At 46.0% G+C, this 17494-nt stretch overlaps 1 pseudogene; it reads right to left on the reverse strand.

The window, feature by feature from the left end:
• Positions 1–3112: 3112 nt before the first annotated feature.
• LOC136161893 (histone-lysine N-methyltransferase PRDM9-like) lies at positions 3113–16174 on the reverse strand (annotated as a pseudogene).
• Positions 16175–17494: the final 1320 nt, after the last annotated feature.

Genomic DNA, 17494 nt, shown 5'->3' on the forward strand with positions numbered 1-17494 from the left:
AAAATATCCTCTCATCAGATTCAGTCTAGAAGGGGGATGCTGACTTTTGGCTGGTTAAGTTTAAATAAGGGGTCAGGCCATGTATGATAGTAGAAAAGTATCCTTGAATACATTTGAATAGTCGAACTTCAGGTTTTGTGTTACTGCTAGTTTTGAGTGCCAAGATGAAGCCTAGAATATTCAGGGCCAGGGCAGTTATTCTGAGGTAGTAAGGTATGGTTATTTGTGGAACTGCTGTTGGGGGAATATTGTTGGAGATAATAAAGCCAGCAAAAATCCTTCCAACTAGTAGGCATTTAATTGATTAGGAGGGGGATGTTCTTGTTAATGATAATCAGAGTAGAGAATTGAGGCTGTCCTCGTAGCATGAAGAAGACAGTGAGGATGCTGCAGATGGCTGTGAGTGAGCGGGCAGTGTGTGGAGGGGATCAGGCATTGGTATAAGGCATATTCACAGTGTCAATATTTAGGTCTTTAGAGTAGAATCCAGTGAGGAAAGGCATTCCTGTCAATGCTAAGCTGCCAATGGTAAGGGCGGTTTTAGCAAAAGGCGTAGCTTTAAACAGACCTTCTATTTGTCGAATATCTTGTTCATCATTTAGGTTGTGAATAATCTGGATTACATAAATAGAATGGCTTTGAAAAAGGCAAGAGCAGTTTTTTTGGAGTAAGAGGAATGCTGGGTAGAGTTGATTGATGCCAATTGTTACTATCATGAGGCCTAATTGACTGGAGGTGGAGAAAGCAATGATTTTTTTTTTTTTTTTTTTTTTTGATATCGTTCTGGGTAATGGGACATATTGCTCTAAATGTTGTGATAGCCCCTAGGCATAATGTAACTGATGGGGTACATTTATAGCTTTCTGTCAGAGGCTAGAGGTGGATGAGTAGGAATATATCTGCTACTACTATTGTGCTTGAGTGGAGTAGGGCTGAGACTGACGTTGGCCCTCTATTGCTGAGGGTAATTATGGGTGTAGCACAAATTGGCAATTTTTCCCGTTGCAGCTAATACTAAACCTAATATAGGGTAATCTGAATTAAGTTGAGCAAGAGAGTTCCAGAGAAACATCTATTCCTGCTTTATTGACTATACCAAAGCCTTTCACTGTGTGGATTATAATAAACTGTGAAAAATTCTGAAAGAGATGGGAATACCTGACCACCTGACCTGCCTCTTGAGAAACCTGTATGCAGGTCAGGAAGCAACTGTTAGAACTGCATATGGAATAACAGACTGGTTCCAAATAGGAAAATAAGTATGTCAAGGCTGTATATTTTCAGCCTGCTTATTTAACTTATATGCAGAGTACATCAAGAGAAATGCTGGGCTGGAGGAAGTACAAACTGGAATCAAGGTTACTGGAAGAAATATCAATAACCTCAGATATGCAGATGACACCACCCTTATGGCAGAAAGTGAAGTAGAACTAAAGAGCCTCTTGATGAAAGTGAACGAGGAGAGTGAAAAGGTTGGTTTAAAACTCAACTTTCAGGATACTAAGATCATGGCATCGGGTCCTATCAGTTCATGGCAAATAGTTGGGGAAACAGTGGAAACAGGGCTCCAAAATCACTGCAGATGGTGATTGCAGCCATGAAATTAAAAGACACTTGCTCCTTGGAAGGAAAGTTATGCGCAACAAAGACAGCATATTAAAAAGCAGAGACAGCACTTTGCCAAAAAAGGTCCATCTAGTCATGGGTATGGTTTTCTCAGTAGTCATGTATGGATGTGAAAGTTGGAGTATAATGAAAGCTGAGCTCAGAAGAATTGATGCTTTTGAACTGTGGTGTTGGAGAAGACTCTAGAGAGTCCCTTGGACTGCAAGGAGATCCAACCAGTCCCTTTAAAGAAGATCAGTCCTGGATGTTCATTGGAAGGGCTGATGCTGAAGCTGAAACTCCAATACTTTGGCCATCTGATGCGAAGGGCTGACCCATTGGCAAAGACCCTGATGCTGGGAGGGATTGGGGGCAGGAGGAGAAGGGGAGGGCAAAGGATGAGATGGTTGGATGGCATCACCAACTCAATGGACATGAGTCTGGGTAAACTCCGGGCATTGGTGATGGACGAGGAGGCCTGGCGTGCTGGGGTTCGTGGGGTCCCAGAAAGTTGGAGACGACTGAGCAGCTGACCTGAGCTGAGGATAAAGCTTGCTGTAAGTGTCATGCATTGAAGTTAAGTAAGGGTCATGCTGCTGTTTTAATAAAACCTGTGTCAGCGTAGGGTTTGGAGAGGGGATGGACCCCACTCTAGTGCTCCTGCCTGGAAAATCCCACGAATGAAGGAGCCAGGTAGGGTGTGGGCCATGGGGTCACAAATAATCAGACACGATGGAGTGACTTCACTTTCACTTTTCTCTTTCATGCATGGGAGAAGGAAATGGCAACCCACTCCATTGTTGCTGCCCGAAGAATCCCAGGGACGGAGGAGCCTGGTGGGCTGCCGTCTATGGGGTTGCACAGAGTCAGACACGACTGAAGCAGCTTAGCAGCAGCAGCAGCACAGGGTCATACAAAACAGATCCACACCCCCTGGCCCCGCTTTCTCACATCCGCGCCCCGTGCCCTGCATCCCCACATCCACGCAGCGCAAGCCAGCAGTCTGCCTCCTCTTTCCAGTCAGTCTTTGGGCTTCGCTGAGGAGTTTTGGCCCTGGGGAAGGAAATGGCAACCCGCTCCAGGATTCTTGCCTGGAAAATCCCATGGACTGAGGGCCTGGTGGGCTACAGTCCATGTGGCCGCAAAGCGTCGGACACAGCTGAGCGCCTGAGGTGTTATTCAAAAATGCCTCTAGTGCCGCCGTGTTTGCACCTGCCGTCCACACCACCATCCAATGAGCAGGAAGGATGTAATCCCTGCTCCTTCTCAACCAGTAAGTAATTGGAAGAGATTCTTAGTGGTAACAAGAATGAGTATTGTAACAAGGAAAAGGCGTGATTGAAGAATCAGTTAATGTTGCGGTCTGAGTGAACGGATCGTATTGCGAAGTCTATAATTGATCATATGGCAAATAGGGCCACCAGCACACATTATTGAGAAGTAATCTATTTTAGAACTGAATGATAGCTTAAGGGTTTGTCATGACTCACTCACACTCCCTGAAAACTTAGGGCTGCTCCCCTGTGTGTGTCCTCTGGTGTGAGATGAGATGGGACTTCTGACTGAAGCTTCGCCCACACTCCCTGCAAACGTAGAGCTTCTCCCCTGTGTGTGTCCTCTTGTGTCTGATGAGATTGGACTTATCACTGAAGCTTCGCCCACACTCCCCACAAACATAGGGCTTCTCCCCTGTGTGTGTCCTCTTGTGTCTGTTGAGATTGGACTTATCGCTGAAGCTTCACCCACACTCCCCACAAACATAGGGCTTCTCCCCCTTGTGTGTCCTCTGGTGTGTGATGAGATGGGACTTCTGACTGAAGCTTCGCCCACAATCCCCGCAAACATAGGGCTTCTCCCCTGTGTGCGTCCTCTGGTGTCTGATAAGGACTGACTTAATGGTGAAGCTTCGCCCACACTCCCCGCAAACATAGGGCTTCTCCCCTGTATGTGTCCTCTTGTGTGAGATGAGATTTGACTTATCACTGAAGCTTCGCTGAAGAGACTTATCACTGATGAGACTTGACCTGTCCTTGGAGCCTTGCCCACACTCTCCGTACGTGACCCTCATAATCCCTGAGACCCCTGCCCCCGTGAGCAATGTGCCTGTGTCCTCTGGATTCAGCTTCTGGCTTGTGCTGGGCTCGTCTTTCATTCTCTCATGCACCCCAGAAACCCCCATTTGTCCTCCGGGTGAGTAGGAAGAGGCCCTTGAAATCCTCTTCAGCCTTACGCTTTTCAGCAAAGCTTGGGGCCTGTCCTTGGCCTCCTGACCCTCAGGTTTGTCGCTCGGGCTGTGTGGATCTGAATATGGCTGATTTTGACTGCCTGGGCAGGGATCCTTTGGTTGGAGGAGGTCTCTTTCAGATGGTCTTAGGAGGGTCTGGGAGGGGTGACTGCGTTGGATGTGTTGACTGAGGAATTTCTGACTGGAGAACGCCAGAGAGCAGGACGCACCTGGGTGGATCTTGGGCTTCGGTTCTGCTGAAAGAGGAAGCTTTTGGTCAGGTAGCTGGTTTGCCATGGTCAGGCCCACCCCACTCATCATCTAAGTGTTGACAGTGCACGATCTGTCTCCCATCAAGTACCTTTACAGTCCACTTTCCCGTTCCACTCGTATTCTCTACATCTACAGAAATCCAGGAAGTGGGCGTCAAGGGCCTTTTCTACCTATCACCCAGATAGGGACCTTCCAGCTGCATCAGAGGCAGCGTCTCTCCTGATAGAGATGGATCTGCAGGGACTTTCCCCGCGTGTAGGTGTCTGAAAAGTCACGTCACAGTGGCCCCAGATATCTACCCTACTGAGGGATAAGACTTGATGACTTAGGTGGAATTTCCTGAGTGGCTCCCTGTGAGGGGAAAGGGTCTATTAAGTTAGGGGAGCCTGGCCTGGAGCTCTCTGCATATGGGAGGCAGCACGGGGGGTGGTTAGAGCAGGTGTGGCTAATTCTGACTTTGTGGTTCCTTGTTCAAAGAGCAGCCTTTGTGCCGATCTCTGCAGGAAGTGGGTTTGAGCCTGGATGAGACCGAGCGGCCCAAGTCCCACTGACTACAGTTCTGGCTCCTGCTGCCCAAACTGGTTCACAAATTGCTCCTCTCTCAGTTTCCCATAAATCATAAAATAAAGGCATATCCTTTCTCCAGCCTCACCAGTACTCATACCTCATTTATTTCATTCAGGCTTAATCCACTTAACATGCACTAGGAATCCATGTTTAAATATACATGTCCAGTCAGACCCTTCACACCCTCACTCCCAAGCATCTTCAGACAGCCCACTCTCCCCTCATGTCTGGCAATGAACTGATCTCTGAGGGGACTCCCCGCTACTGCCTCTTCCCAAAAGTGAACCAAAGGATCGTCTTAGCACAGAGACCATGCTGCTTGCAGCTGAAAGCCTGGCGGTTGTTCTGTGTCACCCAGGAGGACCTCTGGGGCCTGCACGTGGACACAGGCCCTGAGGCTTCCGTGTCCCGTCGAGCCTCCTTCCTCTCCTTCTGTGCTTCCTCCTGCGACCCCTGGCATGGCCTCGCTTCCCGGTCCTGGGGCTGCGGCACGGGCTGCTCCCCTGCCTGGAATCCTTCCCCGCAGGTCTTATCTCTGCAGAGACCCTGTCGCACCGTCCTGCACCACACCCCACCCTCTGCTCACGCTGACCCGAGGCACGTTCCCTGCGCTGGTTTTCCTCAGCACCAGCCCCTGTCTGGTGTGAAGCCCCTGCTGCCCCAGGGCAGTGGTTCTGTCTGTTTCGGGGCGTGGAGCCCCGTCTGTCACAGAGCGTGAATTCACATGACAAAAGACTGGAACAGGAACTGAATGCGCATCACTGTACACGTGTCGCTTAGAAATGGGAGGAAATGAAGAAGAAACAAATAAAGGGCAGAGAGGTGGTAGGTGCTCGAAATGTTGCTTTTTGCTTCTCAGCCTTTTAGCAGAAGGTGATGTTGCACATTTTTTTGCATGAAATATTAAAAATTAGAACTAACATTTTCAATATAAAATTTCTCCTAACAGTCATATGAAAAGAATCAAATTCTGAGGCATTTTAATTGCAACTCAACTGACTTAGGACTGGATTGTCCTCTGCTTCGAAATCGGACCACGGCTGCTCCCAGGATGGGGTGGGGTGCTGGAAGAGGGGAGACACTCACCTCTCCCGGTCGCGAGCTCACTCTTCCCCCTGCTCTTCCGCTTGATGCCAAGGTCCTGACCGTACTCGTCCCCGTACCAGACCAGCAGCTCACAGCCCGGCCTGACCACCCGGCAGGTTCGGTAGAAGATCTGCCCGTGATACTGGAAGGCCACCAGGTTCTGCTCCTCGTCGTCCCGGGCACAGTTCACATACCTGGGGTCGAGGCCGGGAAAGGGAAAGAAACCTCAGGGGATGAGTGCCCTCCTCTGTCCGCCCATGCCCAGCTCCTTGCCTTCCGCCTCTGAGGCCGCCCCTCATGTGTACCTTCTGTTCACACCTTCGACCAGGCCATGTGAATTCCCATGCTTTTCTCTCCTTACCTAAGTAGCCATTTTCCGGAGCCCAGTTCCAGACTCATCTCCACCTGGAATGTCCGTGAGGCTGGTGACTTCCAGCTCCTCTAAACTCTGAATTAAGTTCTCTTTCATCCACAGGACTTGGTGCATCTTGGCTAACATGCAGCCCTCAGCACTCACCCCAGCCTGCCTTCTCTGCCGAGTCTTTCTGCCATCTCCCCACGTGTATCCAGGGTTCTATTCGCTTGCCCACCCACTCCCACATATACTTGGAGAGAGCTCTGATATAGCTTGAGACACGGAACAGTAATAGTTTGTTCACTGTCTGCCTGCCCTGATGAAAGGAGAGGCCCTCAGAGAATGGCCCTGCTCAGGGCCAAGCTGCCCCCCATTCCTTCCCAGGCCTCAGGGCCCACCTCTCACTGGAACCAATCCTGAGGAGGTTTTTGCCCACAGAGAGTCAAGGTCTCTTGTGTTAGGTCATCCTGGCGTGTGCATTTACTCAAAGATAGAAAATATAAGGTTACTGCTCCTAAAATCAATTGGCTAATGTCTGTCTGCAGTATGTTCTCCAAAAGGACGTGGGTTGTGTGATCTGCTTCAGTAGCGAAGTTCACTGTCTAAACTGCACGATAAAGGGCGTGAGAAGTGTTCACTAAGTGAGTTAAAGTGTTCCTGGTGAATCTAGATGCTTCAAGTTGTTTTCAAGTCCACCAGTTTTGTTCAGCATATAGACTTGTATCTTGACGGCACATGCCATATTTTTATTTCCTTCTTTTTAGTGTCTTTTGAAATGAAAGAGTATGGTATTGAGGGAAAAGAGTAAGGAAGATGTGAAAGCTTTTGAGGGAGCCGGGTTGAGAAGGAAAGGGGCGTGGGATGGAGGGAGTCTCAGTGTCTACACACTGCAGACTCACTGCACTCACTTCATCCAGTTGGCCCAAGACGTGTCCTTTCCATCCACATACTCGTAGCAGTTCCTCCCTTTGGTGATCTGAGGGTCAGAGAAAGAGTTACAAGCTTTCCTCTTTTTTTTTTTTTTTTTTTGGTAGGAAGCAATAGAAGAGCTATTTCCTTGTGTAGTCATTGGTGCTTTTCAGCCTGCATGGATTCAACTGCCAGTCGGACCACACGGTAAGCTCCTTACTCATCATTCCAAGTCTGAGTCCCTTGATTCATTGAAGGCAAGGGCTCCACAAGGGAGGAGTCACTTCTGTGTATCTCTACACTGTGCTCCCACCTCTCCTCTGACCTTAGAGAGAGGTCTAAGTGTCTGTATACTGTGTTCCCACCTCTCCTCTAACCTTTAAATAGATGACATGAGTGTCTGTACACTGTGGTCCCACCTCTCCTCTGACATTTAGATGGAAGTCCTGTGGTCACGCCCACGGCACACAGTACACAGGGCTGACTGTGTCATTGCCGACCGTGTTATCACCATCTGCATCCTCATATGTAGACATGAAATACCCACCACCACGTACAAGTGATTAGAGGCCAGAGGACAGGGAAACGGGTGCTTCTCACCAGCCAGGCGTATCCACTGTTGGCGGCCTCTTCATCGTCTGTGATCTGGCCCTCATAGGGGCCAAAGTGCAGGCCCAGCGGCAGATCGGACGCCTCGTTCCACACTCCAAGCCCAGCGTCAGGGATGCCCGACAGTCTGATGCTTAACCCAGGGGGCAGCGTGAGGACTGAGCGATTGGCATGCCCCTTTTCCACTGCACAGTCCTGTACAAAGGTTGGGGGCCCATGGGCAGCACAGCTGTCGATGAAGAAGTTCTGACACTCCTCACAATCTGGAGGTGAGAACAGGGATGAGAGGAGGTACAGTGATGTTTCTGGTTGTAAAGACCTTCATAAAGAACTAGGGCATTCATGACATTTGTCCTCGATCCTGCACCCGAAGTCATAGAGGAAGGGGATGGCCGGTGGACTAAATGGTGAGGTGAGGTTAGTGGACCAAGGCCTCATTGCCCCTTCTCCGTGAGTGGGCCAGCGGGGTCACTCACAGAGGTAGTCGTCATCCTGGGGCTCGCTGACCTCTTGGTACACGTGGCCCTTTCTTTCTCGTAGACTGTACCTCTTCACTCCAGTCTCCTTTCTTCTGAGTTCTAAGATGGAGAATAGAAGCTAAGGAAGGCTGGTGGGGTCTGGGGAGTTAGTCCCATTTTATCAGAAAGTGTGAGATCTCCTACCTGTCCATCTCTACACTTTGTTAAAATTTTCTTATATGTATTTTTCAAACTTTTACTTTCGTAATTTTATGTTTTCATGTTCCATTACTTATTTCTCGGCCAGACTGTATTGCTTGTGGAATCTTAGTTCCCTGACCAGGAATGGAACTCACACCTCCTGCAGTGGAAGCGTGGAGTCTTCACCTCTTAACCACCAGGGAGTCCCTTCTCTATATTTTCTTTCTTCTCCCTTTAACTACAGGTTCAAGAGACTGAGGCGCCACTGACCACAGATGCCCAGTTCAGTGATAGCTTCCTGCACTTCCCATTAGTAGGTTTAACTTCCCAACCTTCCGACTTAGGTAAGAGTTCATCGACACATCTACTCAGAAAATATGTGTTAAGGGCTCATGACAAGTAAGGCATTGAGCAGAGGTCTGGGCATGAACACTAACAAAGCACGGTTCCTCTTATCACAGTTGCATTTATTGAACTACTTGTAGGTGTCAGACTTTTGCATTTAATGTAAGGTTTTCAAGCACTGTATGAGTCATGTATCCTTATCCTCACTTTACAGATAGCATTCAGGACCTCAGAAATTGTATAAGATTTTCCCAAGGCCCCAGTGCTAACTTCATGTCTCAGATCAGTCCAGCTTAAACCCCGCCTGCCCAAAGTCCCTTCCACACACCTAGGCCATGCTTATTAGTTTTTCTACAGGAATTAGAGCAACTAATTAGAGGAACTCCCCAAATTTCTCTTACCGACATTTTGTCTGGGGTGCTGTCCAGGGGTCCTTGCTTTTCTGTGATGGGGCACTGGATTCTGAGCCTGCTTGGAGCCACTTGTCTTCAGCGATTCTGCTGCTCCCGGCAATTCCTTCAAACTAGATTCATTACTTAATGGTGCCCTGGACATTCTCTTCCATGTGAGTAAAAGACAACATGCATTTCTTTAGTTCTTTAGGACTTTATGAAGTGTTTTCACATGCATGACTTTAGTTAATACTTTGACAATTCTTGGAAATACCCGATATGGGGGGAAGGGGTCTGAACACTGGAGTGTAAAATAAGGACCTAGGTGGATAGTGAATCAAAACTAGAATTCATATCTTAAGGTTCTTCCCCTTCAACTTTCTGCATAAAAGTGAGAGCAAGGCAGGGAGAAAAGCTGGAGGTCAGGGAAGGAAGAGGATAAGGGCTGGTAGAGAGATCCGGGGGTTTTCTCTTAATAGTGGCCCTTTGACGGACGAGGACGAATGGAAAATTACAGAGGGGACAAAACACATGTGGAAAACAAGGTGACAAAGCAGTGAGATTAAGAAGAGAAAAGACGATCGGCAGAAACATATTTAGACAATAAAGAAAATGAGATGAAAGCTGCAGGTTGCCATGTCCTAGCGACAATGTTTGGAATTAAAGTAGCCGGTCTCGTCAATTCTCCTCGAACAAGGCTGTATGACTAGCTGGTTCTACTCAGTTTCCTGATCCATGAATTGGTATACAGGCTAATTCTTAATATTATAGTGGACATGAAATTTAATAACCTTCAACAAATTGTTGTGTGAAGTATTTACTACAGTAAGAACGTAAACGTACATCACTTACGTATCAATTTATTCCCTAAACTGCCACTATATTTCAAGTGCAGCTCACAGATACTATCTTCAGCAACCTTTGACCTTTCTACTCCTAGATGAATGCTTCAATGTGGAGTCACTCACTCACGAACCATTCAGGGGGCACTTAGGGGCTTTGAGGTGGGCCTGGACTTCTGAGAACTAATGGGTGTGGGCTAGGATCTCAAACCTCACAACACAGGGGCAGGCTAAACAAATGATTACAAACAGGAGAGTTGCTAATTAGAGCTCAGTGGAAGGAGTAGTTACTCCCTCCTACAAGAATGAGCATTTGAAATGATGCCCAGATGATGAGTTTCTACTCAAAAGCAGGTAATCTATGTGAAGTCCTTCTGTTATTTTCTTATTTGTTGCTTTTCAGTCATAAACCTGAGGCTTATCAGGGTTTCAAGTTGCTTCCTCATATTGGAGTGGGAGGCTCTGAGGTAGGGATCCTGTCTCCTTCTTCATCTTGGACTGTCCACTCTACAAACTGCCCAGCATATCTTTAAGCTTCTTCATCTTGGACTGTCCACTCTACAAACTGCCCAGCATGTCCTTAAGCTTCCCTTATTCAGATGTCTTAGCATATGCCTCCCTAGCAAAGCACAAAAAACTGAGGTTGCAAACATCTCTCAGATGAATGATATAAAGATGTATGAATAAGCTTCATAGAACTATGGAAGTTTTAATCAGTTTGTAAGGTGTTTAGAGAACGTGCATTGGTTTACATTACACTACCAGTGATACTGTGGTCTCAGGTATATAATCAAATGTTTCTTACCTTTTTTTTTTTTTGTATCTATAATGGTGATAGCTCTATACCTACTTATAGGTACTGTAGGATTGATTTAAGGTTTAAGCAAGTTTATTCACATAAAATACTTGAAGTCTAAAATATTATGAAAATAATGTAACAACAGAACAACCTACTACTGTTGTTGTTCTTACTAACTGCAAAGATGGTGATGATATCAGACATTGTGCTAAAGACTCAGGACAGGGAGGCAGCGGTCTCCAGGATCTCTGTGATTTCTGCTATTCTCACCTGTGACTCGATCCATGAGGAGGTTATTTTGGCAACAGGATTTGGGAAATACTCACTTTCTGGTGTTTACTGTGCTCCACTCTGAAGGGCATCGAAGAAGGTTTACCTAAAAAACGATGAGAATCAGTGTTTTGGTTGGGAAATGTTTCCAAACTCTGGGTATTCTAATTAAGGACACATAATTCTAAGCCAGAGAGTGACAAAGACAATGATTACCAAAGGAGGAATGGACAATGATTTCTGTATCATCAACTCCCATGGTTCCACTGGGAGTATTACATAGTTTTCTTAAAATTAAAAAAATATATGAAACTTCATCCGTGCCTCATCTGATTTTCATAAAATATCTCATAAATTTAATAGTCTTTCATGACAAAAGTTCTCAACAATGTAGGAATAGGAGGAAGTGACTGCAATATAATAAAGGTCATATATTGAAAGTCTACCTCTAACATCATAGTCATCAGTGATAAAGATCAGGAAGAAAAGCCAAGGATGCCCATTATCAAATTTGTGTTCACCATAATATTAGAACTCCTACCAGTGATGTAGGTTAGAAATGGAAACAAAAGGCTTCCATTTGGAAAGAAAGAAGTAAAATTATGTCTGCTCACAGGGGCATGGTTTTATGTGCAGAAAAATCTTTAAATCCACACACACAAAATTCCTGCAGAGAAAGTTGCACGGTACAAAATCAACACTCAAATATCTTTCCATGCATGAAGAATGACCATTGCACAAAGGAAAATAAGAAAACAATACTATTTATTTTTTATTTTTTTAAAGCTATATTCAAGAGCTAAATTATAAAAAAATATTTATTTTTATTTCTTTGTTTTTTCCAGGACTTTTGTTGCGGCATGTGGGATCTAGTTCCCTGACTAGGGACTGAACGCAAGTTCTCTGCATTGGGAGTGTAGAGTCCTAGCCACTGGTCAAAGAATCTTATTTATAATAGCATTGAGAAGAATGAAGTAATTAGGAATAAACTTAAGGAGATGAAAGACTCATATGTTGAAAACTACAAAATATTGCTGAAAGGAATCTGACATAAATAATTGATAGGTGTCTCATGTTTATGGATTTAGAGGCTTAATATTATTAAGCTGTTCATACTACCCAAAGCAATTTAAACATTCAATGCAATTCCTATTAAAATCCCAATGGAAGTTTTTTCAGATATAGAAAATCCATCCAACAGTTAACACGGAATCTCAGAGCACCCCAAACTGGCAAAGCAATCTTAGAAAGAACAGCAAAGCTGGAGGCCTCTGATTTCAGAACACACTACAAAGGGACAGGAGCCAAAAGAGTGTGGATTTGGCAAAACATGTGTGCTTAGCTGCTCAGTCTTCTTGACTTTCTGTGACCTTTTGGACTATAGCCCACCAGGCTCCTCTGTCCAGGGGATTTCTCAGGCAAGAATACTGGACAGGGTTGCCATTTCCTTCTCCAGGGGATCTTCTTAACCCATGGATTGAACCCACATCTCCTGTGTCTCCTGCACTGAAGGCAGATTCTTCACCTGCTGAGCCACTGAGGAAGCTGGCTGGCATAAAGACAGATATGTCAATCAATGGAACAGAATAGACAGCCAGAAATCAACTCTTGGATACATGGTCTAATGATCTTCATCTAGCGTGTCAAGATAATGGGGAAAGCTTAATCCCTGTAATGAATGGTGCTGGGGAAACAAAATAACCATATGCAAAGTAATGAACATCTTACATCTTGAAGAAAAATCAACTCAGAATGGTTTAAAGACATTTATGCAAGACTTGATAAGACCCTTAGAAGACAACAAGGGTGAAGCTTCACGACACTGATTCAGCAATGATTTCTTAGATATGGTGCCAAGTGCACAAGTATTAGTAACAAAGTAAAAATAGAGAAATGAGATTAATCTTAAAACCTCTGTGCAGCAAAGGACACTGAACAGAGTTGAAAAGGCCACCGACATGATGGTAGAAAATATTTATAAAATCTGCACGTGATAAGGGGTTATTAAGCATACACCAGTTTGAAGGCTACCTATAAGCCAGGAAGAAAACCTGATGGACCATGATGGCACCTTGATATCAAATTTCCATGTTCCAGCATTGTAAGAAAACAAATTTCTGTGGTTTAAGGAATGCAGTCTGCTTTGTTATGGCAGTCTGCGCTGACTAACAGTGAGAGAAGGAATTGAATAGACAATTCTCCAGAGAAAATACACAATGGCCAACAAATATATGAAAAGATTCTCAATATTACTAATCGGTATGGAAATACAAATTGAAACCTTCTGGGATGGGCAATATGTATAAGAAGACAATAACAAGTTTGGTAAGGATATGGAGAAATTGGAACCCTTATACACTATTGTTGGCAATGTAAAATGTTGCAAGCTTTCTAGAAAAGACTATGGAGTTTCCACAGAAAATTAGAAGTGCTGTATGATCTAGCAATCCAAGTCAAGAGTGGGTTTCCGTAAAAAATTGAAAGCAAGATAATGAGTAAATAGTGGGCACATGTATAGTCATTGCCGCATTATTCCCAATGGGCAAGATGTGTGAGCATTCTAAATGTTCATTGGTGGATAAAAGATAAAGATTATATATAAGATATATGTTATAGCTCTTATATCCACATGCACACAACGGAATGTTTTGAAGCCTTAAAAAAGATTTCTGTCATATGCTACATGGATGGGCCTTGATGATATTATACTAAGTGAAATGAACCAATCAAAAAAGACAAATATGGCCTGATTCCACTTCTCTGAGGTATCTAAATTAAATCCATGGAAACAGAATATATAATCGTGGTTGCCAAGGGCTATGAGGAGGAAGGATTGGAGAATTGTTCCTCAGTGGATTAGGGCTTCAGTCACACAAGATGTAACACTTCTACAGATTTGTTGTACAGCAATGTGTATATATAATCCCGGTGGCTCAGGGGTAAAAAGTCCACCTGCAATGCAGGAGATGCAACAGATGCAGGCTCAATCCCTGCGTTGGGAAGATCACCTGGAGCAGGACATGGCAACCCACCCCAATATTCTTGCCTAGAGAATCCCATCGACAGAGGAGCCTGGTGGGCTCCAATCTATGGGGACACAGAGTCAGATATGACTGAGCGATTAGCACTGTGGCCACTAACACTAACGTGTACATAGTTAGCAGCGGTGTGCCATACACTCAGAAACTGCTAAAAAGGTAAATAAAGACGAGCAGGCGTATGGTGAACCGAGGCGTATGTATTCCCTATGAAGAGTCTCTCCTTTTGTCAAAACCTTTGCAGACAACCAAATGTTTGGTTTTCATGTCCCTTTCACTAGTTTTAATAACCTAAGGGGACAGAGGGACTTCCCTGGTGCACAGTGGATGAGAATCTGCCTGCCAATGCAGAGGACACAGGTTCGATGGCTGGTCCAGGGAGATGCCACTTTCTGCGGGGCAGCTAAGCCTTTTTTTTCAAAAACTCCAGAGCCTGCACGTGCTCTGCAATGAGAAGACAGTCACCGCAACCAGAGAAAGCCTGTCCACAGCAACAAAGACCCAGTGCAGCCAAAACTAAATAAGTAATTTTTTAATATCTGGGAGAACAGAAATCCATAGATGGAGAATCATAGAACTATCTACATTGTTTCTCCAGTCTAGGCAGATTAACTCTTCTAAACTGAGCAGCAGAAGAGGAAGTGAGCTGCTTACTTCTATTTTATAATAGGTGTACTTCATTTTATTTACCTGATGCCATCTCTGGTCAGTGAAATGTGGGAAAGATCATGGAGAATAAATAGTTCTCTCAAACCTTTTCCCAGAATCAAAATAAAGAATTAGTTTTACCTTAGGGTAAGAAGATCATGAGTTTTATTTTATATACATATATACATAATGTATCTTGAAATAATATGTTAATCATTTCCACTTTGAAGGGATTTAATCCAATAACCAATAACCAATCTGTTTGGTGAATTTATTTCTAAAGGATCTTTAACTGCCTTTCACTAAGAATGTTTAGCAAAAATAATTCTTTTTAAAAATAATGATAAATATTAACCATAAAACTTTTGAGAATTACACTGGAAAACCTATACATTCATCTTCATTCAGGTTAATGTCAATATTCAGCCACAGCCACTTGGAAATGCTGAAAATTATGTTTTCCTTGCTACTGGCTGAGATGTAGTTGAGACCTAAGCCCAGGCTGGTTTCAGGAAGACACGTCCACACGCTCCTGGCCTCTCACCTAGCTGCCTTGGTGTCCATTCTTCATCAGAATCCTCAGTGTCATCTCCTTGGGGCTTGATGGCCTGCCTGCGGGGATGCATGAAATCTGGTCGAGTGGCTCTGAAACCTGGAAAGAAGCAAAACATTTGTTCTAAGAAGGGGAAACAAAGCATAGAAGCAATGGAAAGTGTCACAGAGTCAGGGAATCTGTAGGATGTGCTGGGAGAATATAGAACAAGGCAAGAGGTGAGCTCTGCACTGCAGGTCACCCTCCCTCTGGTACAGAACTGCAAACATTTCCTCCAGGTTAGTCTCCACACAAAAGGGAACTGTGAGCAGGTGAAGCCACCTAAGAGCGGGCCAAGTGAACACTGAGGGTGAAGACCTGTTTCATGTTTCCCAGGCTCACAGGCGCCCAGCACTTCCTGTTACCTATAGCAATCAGCGCTTCGTAGTTTCTTTTCACATTCCTATATCGGATTTTTTCCCTTTCTCCCATCTCTTCCCATTCTTCCTTGGAGAAGAATACGGAGATGTCTTTGAAAGCATCTTTGGCCTAAGGAAAATAATAGATTTCATCAGTGATTTACTAATCTAAGTCAGACCTTAGAGCTGAGCCTTCTCCTCCACCTTTTGTGCAGGGAGTAGCCTGAAGCTCCTGGATGGTCTGTGTGAGACAGGGATGAAGACTTTCCTTCCCGACTGTGTCCTCCTTAACTGAACAAACTGAGCATTTTCCTAGCTCTCCCTGGACACAGAGCAGTTGAGAAGCTAGTGTCCTGTTTTGTCCCACTCCACCCCACCATCTCAGACAGGACCAGGTATTCCCATCCTGTGTACAGTCACAGGGACGTTCACTCAGCTTTCAAGGCAAGCAGTCTGTGGTGCTTCAGGGACCAGCGCCATATCCTTCCTATAGAGCTGACTTTGAGCCCAGCTTTGCCGACTCCACCGCTCACCGTGGGCTTCCGCTCTGTTCTCCCGGCATTTCCCTCAGTGCTCTCCTCTGGAGACCTGTTCGGCCTCATGGCCATTGGAGTGCTCAAGGCCAAGGTGCCTGTGGAAGAAGAAGGTGCTGAGATAGCCCAGACCCCTGTCCAGAACCTGAGCTGCCTGCCTTGGGTGGAGTGTCCAGGGCAGTAAGGCGAGAGGAAAGTCAGGGTGAGGGTATTGGTGGGATGGACGGATCCTGACTAGATATGACAGATCAGCCTAATATGAACTAGATTTGGTTTCTGTGGTTCCCCTATAATTCAACCCCTCTGAGGGAAGGCACTGGGAGGGATGTGACTGTGGGTAACGGAGGGATTCTCGAGGAGACCCGGAAATCCCTAACTGCTGTACTGGGGTCAGGCTGAAATCAGGGCTCTGTTCCAGTGCAGCTGAGGGAATGTTTCTCCAAGAAGGGTTTTGAGGATCTCCTCCTGGGGACTCAGAAAAATCTGGGCATAACGTAGGTTCTACGTCTAAGGGAGAAGTCGCTCGGCTTGAGGAGATCTGGGTCCCACGGGCTGAAGTAACTGGGGTCCTCAGACAGAGGGGAGTGGGGATCTTTTGTCTGATGTAGAATGCGCAAGGTGAGAAAACTTGGGATCTGTGAGGCTGAGGAAATCGGGGGTTTCTTATTAAGGGACTTTAGGGCTCCAATAGGCAGGACAGTTAGGGTCTTGAGGAGGAAGAGTTTTAAGAGCTCCAAGGCTGAGGTATTCAGGTTCGCCGAGTTTTAGGAAATATGGTGTCTCTGCGGGTGGTATTTTTAGGGTGCCTCAGGCTGAGGGGAACAGGTTAATCTAGGTATTTGAGGGTCGCAGCGTATGGGGTTTGCTGTTTCTCTGGGTGAAGGGACTTGTAATCCCTGAAGCTGACGAGACGCAAGCCCACTTCAGATTAGGACTCAGGTTACTCAAAGTTGACAGGATTTCGGGCCTCCCACCCTAGAATTTGAAGCCATCAGGCTAAGGGTTTATGATGGCTGCACAGGACGCGTTCCCGTCAGCCTCCCCGCTGTTCTGTCGCACTGCCCACCCTGTCCCCAGGAGCGCTAGAGGTTCAGCGAAGTCCAGTCCTTCGGCGCTGAGGTGAAGTGAAGGGCCAGGAGCCTGCCTCTACCCTGTCAGGCACAAGCGACCAATCTGCGTTGTGACTGAGGCGGTCTGGCCAATAGGCGCCCGGAGGATGGGGAGCGTGATGGAGGCCCCGCCCCACCGCTCGGGGATTGGCTGCTCTGTGGGCGTGCCTGTCACGCCTCCAGTGCGCAGGCGCAGCTTGGCTGGTCTCTTTGTTTTCAGGCATGGCCTCTGAGGCCTGGATCCTCAGGTGGGCGGGCTGTCCTCAGGCTGAATGTTTCT

Source organism: Muntiacus reevesi, chromosome 2 (genome assembly GCF_963930625.1).
Source record: "Muntiacus reevesi chromosome 2, mMunRee1.1, whole genome shotgun sequence".
Classification (NCBI taxonomy): domain Eukaryota; kingdom Metazoa; phylum Chordata; class Mammalia; order Artiodactyla; family Cervidae; genus Muntiacus; species Muntiacus reevesi.